Raw genomic sequence first — 12,516 nt, 5'->3', positions numbered from 1 at the left:
TGCCAAACCATCGGCACAATGGCGAACCCTGACTGGCATCGGTACGATCGTTGGCAAGGTAAGGATCGTTGGCGCTTTTTGTGGCCTTTTATTATTATTCTTGCTCTGTGTATGTGTGTTTCAGTGCTTTCTCTGCGAGTTCCAAAGAGTGCGAAGTCACCGCATCAATTGATGCTTTGATTTAGCAAACTCAAACACTAGCAAAGAGGTGAGTCTATGCGCCATTTTGACCTACGGTCACTCATTATGCATGGCCGGGGGGGAGGGGTGCACTTCTTACAACCGTTAGCCCCGCTCGTGACCGTGTCTTACTACATTGCATTCGGTAAGCGCCAGTTTTGTCGCATCGTTTGCCACCGCTAATCGGATGATGACGGAGAATGCCGTCGGCCGTCCTCGCTCGGTGTAAGTAAAAACCTCGGTTCCACGTCAATCCGAAGCCGGACCGGACCGGACGCCATTTTTCTTTCCGAATGCAGCAATTGTCATTCGCATCGAGCGGTTCCTTTGGCGAGGGCATTTTTCTTCTCACTCACTCTCTTTCTTTCGCTCGATCATCCGGATCGTCCGGTTGGTAGAAGGACGAAAAAACTGCATTCGGGAGCAACAAAAAAAAACAAGACCCATTGATAAGGCAACCACATCACTGCAGCATTAGCCGCCCGGGGGAGGAAGTAATCCTTTGCAAATCCCACGTCCACCTGCGGACGGCTCCGACAGGTTCCGGCCATTTGCTAAGCCTGCACCGACCCTTCGTTCGCCCCCGGGTGCCCCGTTTTTTGTTGTTCAGCCTCTAAATCAGGATCTGTCCCGGGGCCGCCGCCGCCGCCGTGCACCAATCCGATTGGAGCCCCAGCCAGGTTCGACCCTGGACTCACTACTGGTCAACGGTGCGGTCTTGAGCGGCCCTCGGGCCTACTTGTCCCGTCGGCCGCCAGGTCAATGCCGGGAATATTGAGTTATACGATCTGCATGAGCGTCGTAAGCCGGTGGCCGGAGCTACCAGTGGATGAATGTTATTGGCGATTGGGCGAAGCATGTTCGTCCGCCAACATGCCTCACCTGCTGATAGGGGACCCGACGGGGACGATCCTTTGACCGTTTGACCAGCCGGGGCCGAACGATGACCACTGCCGAAAGCGGAATCGACCACTAATCGCGTTATCGTGGTCGAATCGCGTTGCGTTTGGTGAAAAGAATGCGCCATGACTTAGTTTCCTTTCTTGCGGATCCTAAGGATGTGTTTTCGGGGCGATAAACAGCATAACTTTGTGGGATGATCTTATTTGTAGCCAGAATTCAGTTTCCCCATTCTCGATCATTCGAGAAACCAAACCAAATTATGTGCGAAAATTAACAGTTGATAGCGTTATCGGACTGTAGTTTTAGAGAACTATCGTTAAAATTGGCTACAAATACTTCAGGAAGAAATAATATTATGATAACCATTATAATAATAATATGATGACCATTTTCGCCACTTTCGATCGCTACTGGTTATAGTCCAACACAATTGCCAAATAAACCGAAAAGTTGATAGTTTAATAATATAATTTTATTTAATTATCGATTGATCAATTTATTAAACAAACGACGATTCTGTAGTATTCGTCAAAAAAATCTTTTGCTATTGAATATTATCTAATTTTGGCAGGATCTAGAATTGATAGAACTGAGAGTAGACCGTGCAGCATAAGTAAAGAAATTCTTGGGAAACAAAATGCCGTAGCAAATGTCTGTTGTTTGAACGAAAGTGGAACGTTGATAACAATAATCAGAAGCACCGACAAACACGGTGGCTAATGAATGGACTGTACAGCCATAGAACACTTAATTTGTTGTTACTTTTTTCGCACTTTTCATGCACACGTGACTAGCAACGTAACAAACGATCCCTTGCGCCTTTTATCTCCTTGCCGCCTTGGCAAGCAGCTCTTGAACATTCATTAAACTATTGCATTTAGCACAGTTTTCTCCGCTCATTAATTGTTTCATTGCCGTTCAATGTGCAGCGTAACGGTTTGCGAAGGAGTCCTCAGGGGGGTCCAAAAAATGGGCTGTGGAAAATGCAACTTTTCCAATCAACGTGGCACGGTGGCGAAGGGGGCGGCCGAGATGGGCGCATCCTAAACGCTGGAAGGCTAGTCACAGCTCTTCGGTGAGCCGAGCCAACACACGGAATCCTTTCACGACAGGAAGATAATTACTCGTAATCGCTTGCAGCAGTTTTCAGCGTTTCCCGAGCCGGCGGAACCCGAGGCGGATCGCCGAGAGACAAACACACACACACACACACACACAGATACAAGTGTCATTCGGAACGACCCGCATTGTAGCGCAAGGAAATAAGGACTCCTGTGGTCCCAGCCGCTCTGGAGTTGGAGTTTTCTTCGCAGGAAACATTTTGGCCCAAGATACGAAGGCGCCCGCAGCGGCGGCCCTCAAGGGCCGAAGGAAGGCTGGCGAATGCGGCGCGGACCCCGCGGGATTGAAGGAGTGATAAAATCTCAACCCGATGAAGCTTGATAGGATGTTGGCTTTCTTACACGGTCCCACCTCGCGCGCACAGAAAAAGGAAGCAACCCAAAAGGACGTCCATCGTTGGACGTATTTTTCTTCGCCATTTTCACGGAAACGTTCCGCCGTGAGGCTGCCGGCGGCTCGGTCTGCCGGTGCGTCCTCCTCTCGATCGTGCCGTTCGAAGGGTTCCCGGCGGTGCGCATCGGGCGCACTAATGAGATAACACAGCGAATGATAATGATCTCTTCCATCATCGGCTTCGGCCGCTCCGAGGTCCTGAGTTTTTCCCCGGGACCCCGGTTTTAAGTATCGCCGAGGGAAAAGCCATTTTCCCATTTCGCCCAGCCAAAGGAAGCTTCGATTCGGTGGCGGCTGCGACGCCGGCGCCGGGGACGGATTTTAATGAGCCTTGACACGGCGCCTTGTGCCGGGCGCCGGAAACTGGAACGAGAGCCGCTCCGATCCGCGGCACTGACCATCGGTCCGGTCTCATTCGCCGTGCGACAGTGACGAGTGGGCTGCATTAAGCGAAAGTTCGTCGCATATATTAGCGCGATCTGTCTTCTGGCGCGCCTGACTTCCCATTTCGTCGAAGATCCCGTCGTGCGGTTGCGCTCGGGGGTTTGATTTCTCGCAACGAGTGTTAAAATTATTCCGCGCGCATTTCGGAATCCATTCCGCGACACTAGGACACGGTCCGGCGCTCGGCGACGGCAGATTGAGAAGTTGGTAATTGGACGTGGAAATATGATTCCCCGGGATGTGGATGGCCCGGCGACCGAGGCGATGCAATAAATCACGATCACCGAAGGCGGCGAACCGGCGGCGACATTAGTGAGCGAGCTATTTAGCCCATCGGAGCGTGGCGCACGTTCCGGAACATGATTAGCACCGGCCATGGAGCGGAGCGGGGTGCCCATTGTTTGCGGGCGAACGGATTGAGAGCGAGGTCGGATAATTTTCCACGAAGCCGCCAAAGCGGCGACGTCATCGTCGTCACGAAGACGCTCGCAGCAGTGTCATCACTTTTGACAGTTTCTCCATCCTTCTGCGGAAATCCGCCATTGCCCTGCACGGCTCGTTATTGCGACACCGGTCCGTCAAAGTGGACACTGGAAATGCCACCAAAATAAAAAGGATCGTACTCCATCGTCCGTCCGTACCGGTGCCTGGTTCTGCTATGGCTAGGGTTCCGTCCGAAAAACATACGCTGTTGACAAGTTAGCAGCGCCTAAGACAGTGCAAGCAGCGTCGACGGACAGGAGCAGCGTCGTCATTGCGCGATGCGATCGTGCCTTCGAGCTCTACCTAGAGTAAGTTCTCCAAAATTAGCTTCCGGCAGTATTAATCTCTTGAAAAGGCAGAGACTCTGGTTCTTTGATCAGAACGCTGTAGGAATCGTAAATCATGTTATTTTTTTATTGTCACTATGGAATGCGAAGTTTTCCACCAGAGGTTTGCTTTCCCGGAAGCATTAAGCGGAGTGTTTAAAAATGGGCACAAAAAATTGAATTAAAACAGAATGCAGTATCCTGTGTGCCTTTAAGAACATAATCCTTTAGGTGGTTTATTGGTAATATTTCAATTGAATGAATGAACGAATTAATTAATTAATATAATTGTCACACCTCTTTGATTTAATTTTATTTCCATTTAGCAGAGATCGGTCCGAAAACATCAATATTTTTGTAGTTTTGCTTTTATTTTTTTGTAATTTCTCAATTGTTTTGTTGGCGTTATGTTCAATAAATGTTGGTCCATTTAAGTGAAGCCTACATTTCTTCTCAAATGGTAAGCATCCCTCTTTCTGTCAGTGCGGAGGTTGATGAATTTGATGATTATTTTAGATTACTAAAATAAAATAATAAATATGATCGTCATATCCTGCCGCAGGACCCAATCAAATGGAAAGAGAAATTTACCTTTTTTATTTACCCGAAACCTGTGTATCTCCGCTACGCAGGAAACGCCAACACCTCGGCCCTCGGATTCTGCGGAACGAATCAGCCAAGCATTATTTAGCACCATTTAATACCTATTAAATTATTTTGCTCTATCCTCAGTTAGACGTGCACAGGTTCGCGCAGACTTCGCTAGGAATTGGCGAAACACTCGACTCCAGATATGTATGTCATGACGGTCGACATGAAATGGAACGTGAATGATGAAAATCTCTCCACGCGAATCCATGCGGTGTCTCGGGGACGGAGTGACCGGGCACTGAATAATGCAGGAGCGCGCCGGTACATGATGATGCATGAGTGCAATACATCGTATCTTACTTCGACTGCAGCTCTATCGCCCGGCTCGCCGACCGGAATCCTTCCGTCGCCCAGTGCCACCCTTTAGAACCGACCGGCAGTTGTTGCTGAAATCCTTGGCTTGTCTTCGCCACGAACGGAGACCACTAAACGGCGACGACATAAAACCCGCTGGGAGATCCTTGCCGGTCGGAGCACAATACACACCCGAACGAGCTGCCTCAGAGTGTTCAATTAAATTTACGAGCAAATGGTATTGGAGTTCATTTTATTTCTTGCTGCCTGCGGGAAGTCTATTTTCCGAGCATTTATCACACCACACTCAACGGCCGCACTCCATGATTGATACAAACAGGCCAACGCGCAAGCTGTAAAGCGTGTCTCTGATTTTCTTCATCGATTCGCTTCGATCGGAGCGCCGGACCGGTTCCGTCCGCCGGTTTGCTGCGCTTCCTGCCGCGCTGCGGTGGCTCTAATATTAGGTTAGAGTTGCCTCACGCCCGGTCACGCGACACCTCTCGGCTAAAGCCGGCGGGACAGGCGCTGCTCGGAAACGCCACCGTTAATCGATCCCCGGATTCCGGCTGCTCCGGACCGGAAGGAAATTGGATACTGCCATGGAATGTATAATTAATCTAATTGCCCAGAACATCGTGGTGCTCGAGCGGACCGGTAGCCCTAGTTAGGCGGCGGCCACTAACTGTCCGTCGCCGGCTGGAAGACGCCGGGCGGCGATGAGTCTTCCTGAAAGCCGGGTGAAGCGATCCTGGAATACCGAAGCTTCCCATTGCGAGATCAAAGGCAGCACTCTGGAAGGCACGGGAACCGAGCGAAGCGAGCGAAGCGACCGAACGCAGCCATGCATCAAATGCCGGAGGCCCTTCTTACGTGTGCCGTGAAATGAGTACGGCAATAATGGCTAATAAAGTACTAAATGCATTCATAATGCGTGATAAATCTTCAACGCCACCGTCGTTGCTGGGATCGAGCCTTACTCGCCACAGGGGAGCACCGGATACCGGAGTGAAATGCGTTTGATGTTGTGACGCGACTCGAAACGAAACCGGAATCTTTGTCTTTTTATGTTAACATTTTATTTTCCCGCTCGTTGGCAACTAGGGCAGCTAAGGACGCGCCAGCACGGTGAGAGAGAAAACAGCATAACCGTCACGGTGATTTGAAAACAGACAACTGGTTCAAATTTGCCGGGAGAAGGGAGGTTTCACCATCCGCAGGGGGAGTTGGATAAGGCGCTACGGAACCTACTTCTGAGAACCCTCGAGTTTCGGTGAAATGTGATTATTCTGGTAAGCCTTTGATTTTCGTAGGTGACAATTACTGGGCAGGATGGCAGCGGAGATATCCCCCGGAGACAAGAGCCCGTAAACTGATACAGTCGTCGTTTGGCTGTGAAACCCGAGAGAGGTCTTTGTAGTGGCATTGTAAAACAATTTTATGAATGGAAATGGTGAAAGTAAGTGTCCCACTTAAATCTAAAACCAGCAATAACACACGAGAGAGCTCTTTTAATGGTAGCCTAAAAAATTCTATGACAGCCTCTTAAAATGGAAATGTTTATTGTTTTATCGTTGAACAACGTAATAAAGGTAAATAAATTGAGCAAGATTTGTGAGTAAACAGACAATACATAAAATCAATCAAATAACAAAAAGACTAAATTACCTTTTTTTACTAAATCAGTGCTCAACACTTTTAGGATTCGGATTTATGGCGTAACAATTCTTGGTTTTTGTATTGCGAGAAGGTTTATGCATCCCCGGTCCGTTCTTCTAAGATAAAAAAAAGGTTTTTGCATCATATTTTCGTGCTCATTTCACCACAAACTCGTCTGACTTAGTACAATCAATAGTTAGATAGGTACTGAAACGAAGAATGTGTTGAAGGGTATTTGTGAAAAGAACCTTTTGGACCGTTTTGAAAATTGAAACAAATGTAGGCAAAGATGTATTGCATAGAGAAGGCATTATTTTAAAGGTAATGATATAGATTTAGAAGAACAAACAAAGAATTATTCGTTTAAAAGCGAATTACAGATAATTCTCTAATATTTCTAACTAAATTTAAAATGGATTATCCCTTGGGCTCCAATCCTTGATAGGCCCACTCCGTAGACCCATCATTTATTTTATTCTGAAGCTATAGCAGAAAGTTACGGGAAGTATTTTCCACGTACTACTCCAACGGCATTGTCTAAACAGTCTAATTTTGGCCGCTAATCGCTTACTGAACGATAACCTGTTCAAAGACCCAACTTTGCACGTAAAAGAAAACATAAGTTCCCACGGTCCTGGTGAGCGCCTATCGTTGCGTGAAGCTTCACTCCCGGCAATACTATTTTTTTTGGGACACTTTCCAACGGTTTTTTACGCTACTGTGTCGACTCCAAAAACTGTCTCCCATGCGCCCCGAACGCGCCGGGTGGGTTTAAAAGTTTCCGTAATGAAATGCACTCCCGCGGCCGCCCTCGGTTCGAGTGGGCAAACAAAACCGGATTCAACTTTTTAAGCCACATCACGGAACGGGGACGACGGGCGGGCGATGTGCATAGTCTTACGCCCCTCCGGTTCCGACACCGGTTCGAGCGTTCGGAAATGGTTTCCGGTTCTGCCTTCCAGGATTTTTTCTCCGTGTTCTTAATGCGATAATTCCGGTCCAGACACTTTGCTCTGTTCCCGGCTTCCCGGGAGCTCCGGGAAGTTTCCGTTTCCCCAGGCGAGCATTTTTGTATTTATTTTCATTATCATATTGCATTCGGCGATTCCCTGGCCGAGCTTAGCTTTTACCATTATTACCGGGCCCTCCAGAGACCCCCACAGTGGACCCTCCGTTGGGACGGCGACAGTTTGAGGTTAAGTAGAGCCCACCACCACCGGTGGTCTTTATTGAAGAAAATTTCCAATTGTGTGGTGTCCATTTGTGGAGCACCATAAACGCGCCGCCGAGTGGAGCTCCCATTTCGGCTACGGCCAGTTCGGGAATGCTCCGGACGCTAGGCATAGGTCAGCACATCGATCATTGCAGCGCCCGCCCGAGTGCCCGGGCGATAGTTTTACACTCTGTCAGAGGCAATAAATTGGAAGCGATTTGTCTCGATCGAAGTTCATAATTAAAGCTCTCCCTGCGAGACAGTGGAAAGCGTGGAAAACTTTTCATTGGGTCGTGAAGCTTTCACTGCGATTCCTTTTTTCCGACCCATGATTTTCCCTTTTTCGCGCCCCACGTTGACGCAGCATCCACTGGTGGAAGCGGTGGAAACTTTGTGGGCAAAGTTTTAATTTATGCTCACTGCCGCGGACCACCGATCGGATCCGCCGACGGTGCACGGTACGCGTGTCACTGACAAAAGGCCAGCGCCGGTGACTAATGGAACGCGGGCGACCTAACCGAGGAGCCGGATCTTTAACTTCGCTGGGCCGGTTGTGCTGGCCCGGTTGGGCTGGCCGGCCGGCCACTCATTTAGCAGAGCGTGCGACGCGCGCGGGGACGCGGACTAATGGACGCGAGAAATGACTAATGGTCGAAACATTTGCCACTGTAGCGCACTACTCAATCATCTCCCGGGCCGCGGCTCCATGTGAGTGGGACGCCATTTTCGGTTGCCCGGGATTCCCATAATGATCCATGTTTTCTTGCACGAAACAACCGAATGAGGCCCCATTTGTCACTCGCTGGCAGTTATTTGACGGCGGCGTGGGGCTCGGAGGGTGTCCGGAAGGTTGAGCGCACTGGGTGGATCTTAAACATAACTATGCTCGTAACGGTGCGTCGCACTTGGCTTGGGACGCCTTTTTCCACTGTCTCTGCCGAGCCTAGAATGAGCGCTGACGGTAGCGATTTGAATTATCTTTATTGATATTGCCCATTTGTCCAGATCCGGACGATAACACGCCCTCGCCGGACACGCAAAACACGTTAATAGTGATGAAGAGCCAGCGGACAGTGGGAAATTGACTTACACGTAACGGGTGATCCGCTACTTGAAGATTGAGTTGTGTCGTGCTTCTACGAAGGCCTCTTTTCAGTTTGCTGCACGTTTATGATCCACGGAGCAAGGAGATGCACAAAAAGCTCAACGGAAGATGCAGCTTGCGTTGCTGCCATCACATATCCTTTCCATTACGCACATTGTTTATTCATACGCAGTTCCGACTGGTGCATGGAACTGCGAAGCGACTGCCAGCAGCACTCATCAGCTGTTACAAAATTTATTTAGATCATAACATGTGCGCATTTTCGCAACATCAGCCACATTCCTGCGTCCGTCTCGTAGCACAGCTTTTCGCAGGTGCTCTAGCTTTTGACCAGCTTTACTCACTTAAATGCAACGTACCAGAAATGGTGTAAGCATGTCGCTGTCAACACGTCTCCCTTTGCGATCCTGGCTCCTCCGTTGATCATCAGTAGTTGGTGCTTAATACGGCTCTACCCGGTCTTATAATAAAAAAAATCGTTTCCAATTCGTATAATGATCTCAAATGCGACGATGCCGCTCCTCGGAACCGTTCGGATGCTATGATGAAATCATCTCATCTGTTTAAACTAGCTTAACCCGATTTGATGGAGAACATTTTCAAGTACAATAAACGATCCTGATGCAGGTTTCTATGTCCTTTCATTACCCTTAACAAAACCGTAATGATTATAAAATTAAAATGGCTAATTTACCACTAAACTCAGCTTCCCGAACCCGCCCGCCGGGAGGGCTTCAAACCTCTCGGAAACCGTTCATCATCGTGCATAAGCATGTACCACCCGTCCCACGTTCAAGTTTTAAACATTTCCATGTCCTGCCATGTTAGCTCGCTTGCAACAATGTTGCAGACTTTTCTGCCGCGCGTATCATGGGAGAACGCAATTTTATGATTTATCCACTGCTCACAGCATGTGTGGTAAGGCTTATTCCGTTGGCTCTTCTTATTTGCCCACCTTGGCTTGACCCATGCTCGCTCAGAAGCGAAATCAAAAAAGTGTTTCGTTTTTTCCCAAGCATCATGGCTGCTCCATACGGTCGCCGTCAGCTCGGGCGGCGGCAGAAAGCCGTGTCTCGCGATCCGTTTTCATCCTGCCAACCGTTTGGCGAGATGTTGTTCGTACTGATGCTTGCCCAGGGCCAGTGCTCAGTGGGACGCCTACAGTCACCAGCGCGGCGAAGATGTTCCCGACGAGCGGCGACTTCATACGCTTTTCGCTCATGTCCTCCAGTAAGCTGCAAAGGTAGCCCGGGTCTTCTCGACGGAGAATCATTTTATTTTGAGTCGTGTTTTTCACTTCTTTTTTTCTTTTTTTCACTGTGACTGAAAGTGACGTACGGGTCTTGCTTGGTGCTGCTGAAAGCTTTATGTAAGTTTTTGCATAAGACGTATCCACCGTTTTTTTTTTCGGGATAAATCTGTAACAGACATTACTGGAGCGTAGCGGACCGCTTTCATGTATTTCGTTATAGTTTGTGCCGGGAGATGGTATTCTCGGTGTTGATGTTGTGGCAGACACTGTTTGCGTCCCGGTTGATGAAGTTTATGCAAGCTTAAGTTGCGCCGCAGCAGTCAGCAGTCGGTGCGATGACTTTCGGAGCACTCAGTGACCTCTCGGATGGCATTCGGTGCTGTTGTGAGACGAGCCACCGCATTTACCATTGCTGCGAATTGCGGGATCCATCAGCTGCGTTCCTTCTGATGCACCTGAACCGCTTACCTGAACCGCTCTAACTGTCTGCGCCGAGCTGTGGAAAGCTGTCGGGATGGAAATTTTCTTGTGAAAGCAACGCACCTTTATGGTAACATTGCCACCAGTGGCTACAAGCGTACAGCACTCTCTTGCGTGAGTAAGGTACTGTATTCCAACATGCACCATGTGCACTTTCCTGTAGAATTAAATTACATAAAATCTGTAGGAATTTCCCTTTAAAACCATATTCATCTACACCACAATCAAGACTATGTCAAAAGGCGATTGAAACCAATGATCATTAGTCAATTAAAATAGCATAGAATAGTGTTTGGCAAGCCCACAACCCGTTAGATTAACAATTTTTCAAACATAATGTGTTACAATTATTTGTAGAACAGAAGAACACTTTACCGCTGCGCAAAGAATTCGCTTGAGCTGCTTCGCAATATACGAAGATGAAATGGTCCGCCAGCAGCACGTTTCCGGCGCCATCTGGAACGGGTTCACATGGCGGGTCCGAAAAGGACACTCGCCACACTCCAACCGTGCAGACGGCAGGAAGCATCCCTTTCTCGTCCGGTACGGTCGCTTCTGATTTTCACGTTTAATTACCCACCGATGAATTAATTACCTACCGATACGCAAAAGGGACACGCGGCGTAGGGTTTCATTCCGATCGCCTACGATCGCACACGAGAGGTAAAGCAGACCGGGACACTGAAAAGGATAACCGAAGGTTCACTGGAGCGGACAGATTTTTAGTCAAACGGAACAGCTTCGCAAAGTGGGTCCCAAGTGTCGCACTGATCCGTTGGATTGCAGCGGTTGATATGCCCGGCCAAAGTTTACGGATGTTGTTCGTAGCGGAAAAGTTCACGGTGGAAAATATTTTCTTTTCTACGATAATTACCACACCAATGTTATGTTCCAGAGGCTGAGGCAATCGAGTGTTTTGTCTTATGTCTAAAACAGTTTCGAAAACACAAACTATTTGGCAACATTCGAAAATGTAAAGCCCTGGGGTCTAGTCTCGAAACGTCTAATCAATTTAATGTCTTGTGAACTAAGCTCATTAATTCGCACACAGTATCTAATTTGGTCTAATGTGTTCGACATCCTTCGCCATCCTTCGACTTTAATACACCGCTGCGTTCACAATGTCCCAAATGTGTAACAGATTTGCTTGGCAATATTGATCATTTCCAAGGTGCTTGATTATTCATCGAACGGAAGTGCTGCGCGCTGACGCTGCTTTACTTATTTACGCGGCCCTCAACGTTTGCCACGAGCCCAAAGTTTCCAGCATAACTTTAAGATAAGTCATTTCCCTCTGCGTGGCCCGGCCATCGTCACGGCCCGGCCCATTACCTTTAATCTCCCAGATGGCAGGCAAAAATTATGAATAAAACAAAAGTCAATATTTGTTGCATCGGCTTAGGCGAAACGGAACCAGCGTTGGGAGCTGGTGGCGCAGCGGCACCATCCGCATCAGCGCACACTGTCGCCACCTTCAACCAACTAGTGCCACGGAACGGAAGCGAAAGCAGCGGCAGTGGAAAAACAATTTCCTACTCCTCCAACGACGACGACGACGACGACGGGTATAAAATGGAGGGAATTATTACCGACCTGGTGCACCGATACGGCGATGCCTCGCCGGATGTCAGGTTGCAGCAACCGTGGCCGCTTGCTGGACACGAGCAGCAACGAATCGACTCCTGCTCCGAGCCGCCGGGCCCGGTGACACCGACAGCCGAGGTCTCAAGTGAGTGTTTTTTCTCAAACTTAATACCGGCTGCCTGGAAGCGGTCCGGAGCGTTCGGTCAGCTTCTGGGGCCGTATCGCCGTTTTGTCGCCTGCGCCGGAAGTGACCATCGGGTCAGATAAAATACGTGACGTTACGGTGGCCCCTTTAACCCCCGTCCTTCCGTGTGTGTGTGTGTGTTCCTTGTTTGTGGGAAGGTAGGGACCATTTGGACGACCCGGCATGGTTTCGGGATTTCAATTTAAAACTGATTTCGAACCGGTGTCCAATTCGCTCGAAGGA

General features: G+C 48.8%; 1 protein-coding gene across 1 annotated transcript in view; it reads left to right on the top strand.

The window, feature by feature from the left end:
* LOC128275506 (fibrous sheath CABYR-binding protein-like) overlaps nucleotides 1-10,668 on the top strand; it is a 42,457-nt gene extending 31,789 nt beyond the window's left edge. The window contains exon 4 of the mRNA XM_053014031.1: nucleotides 10,659-10,668. The gene's annotated coding sequence lies outside the window, so the exon portion shown is untranslated. The remainder of the gene's footprint in view (nucleotides 1-10,658) is intronic.
* The last annotated feature ends 1,848 nt before the right edge of the window (nucleotides 10,669-12,516 follow it).

Source organism: Anopheles cruzii, chromosome 3 (genome assembly GCF_943734635.1).
Source record: "Anopheles cruzii chromosome 3, idAnoCruzAS_RS32_06, whole genome shotgun sequence".
Classification (NCBI taxonomy): Eukaryota; Metazoa; Arthropoda; class Insecta; order Diptera; family Culicidae; genus Anopheles; species Anopheles cruzii.
The sequence above is the reverse complement of the archived record's forward strand: the minus strand, read 5'-3'. Positions and strand labels throughout refer to the sequence as shown.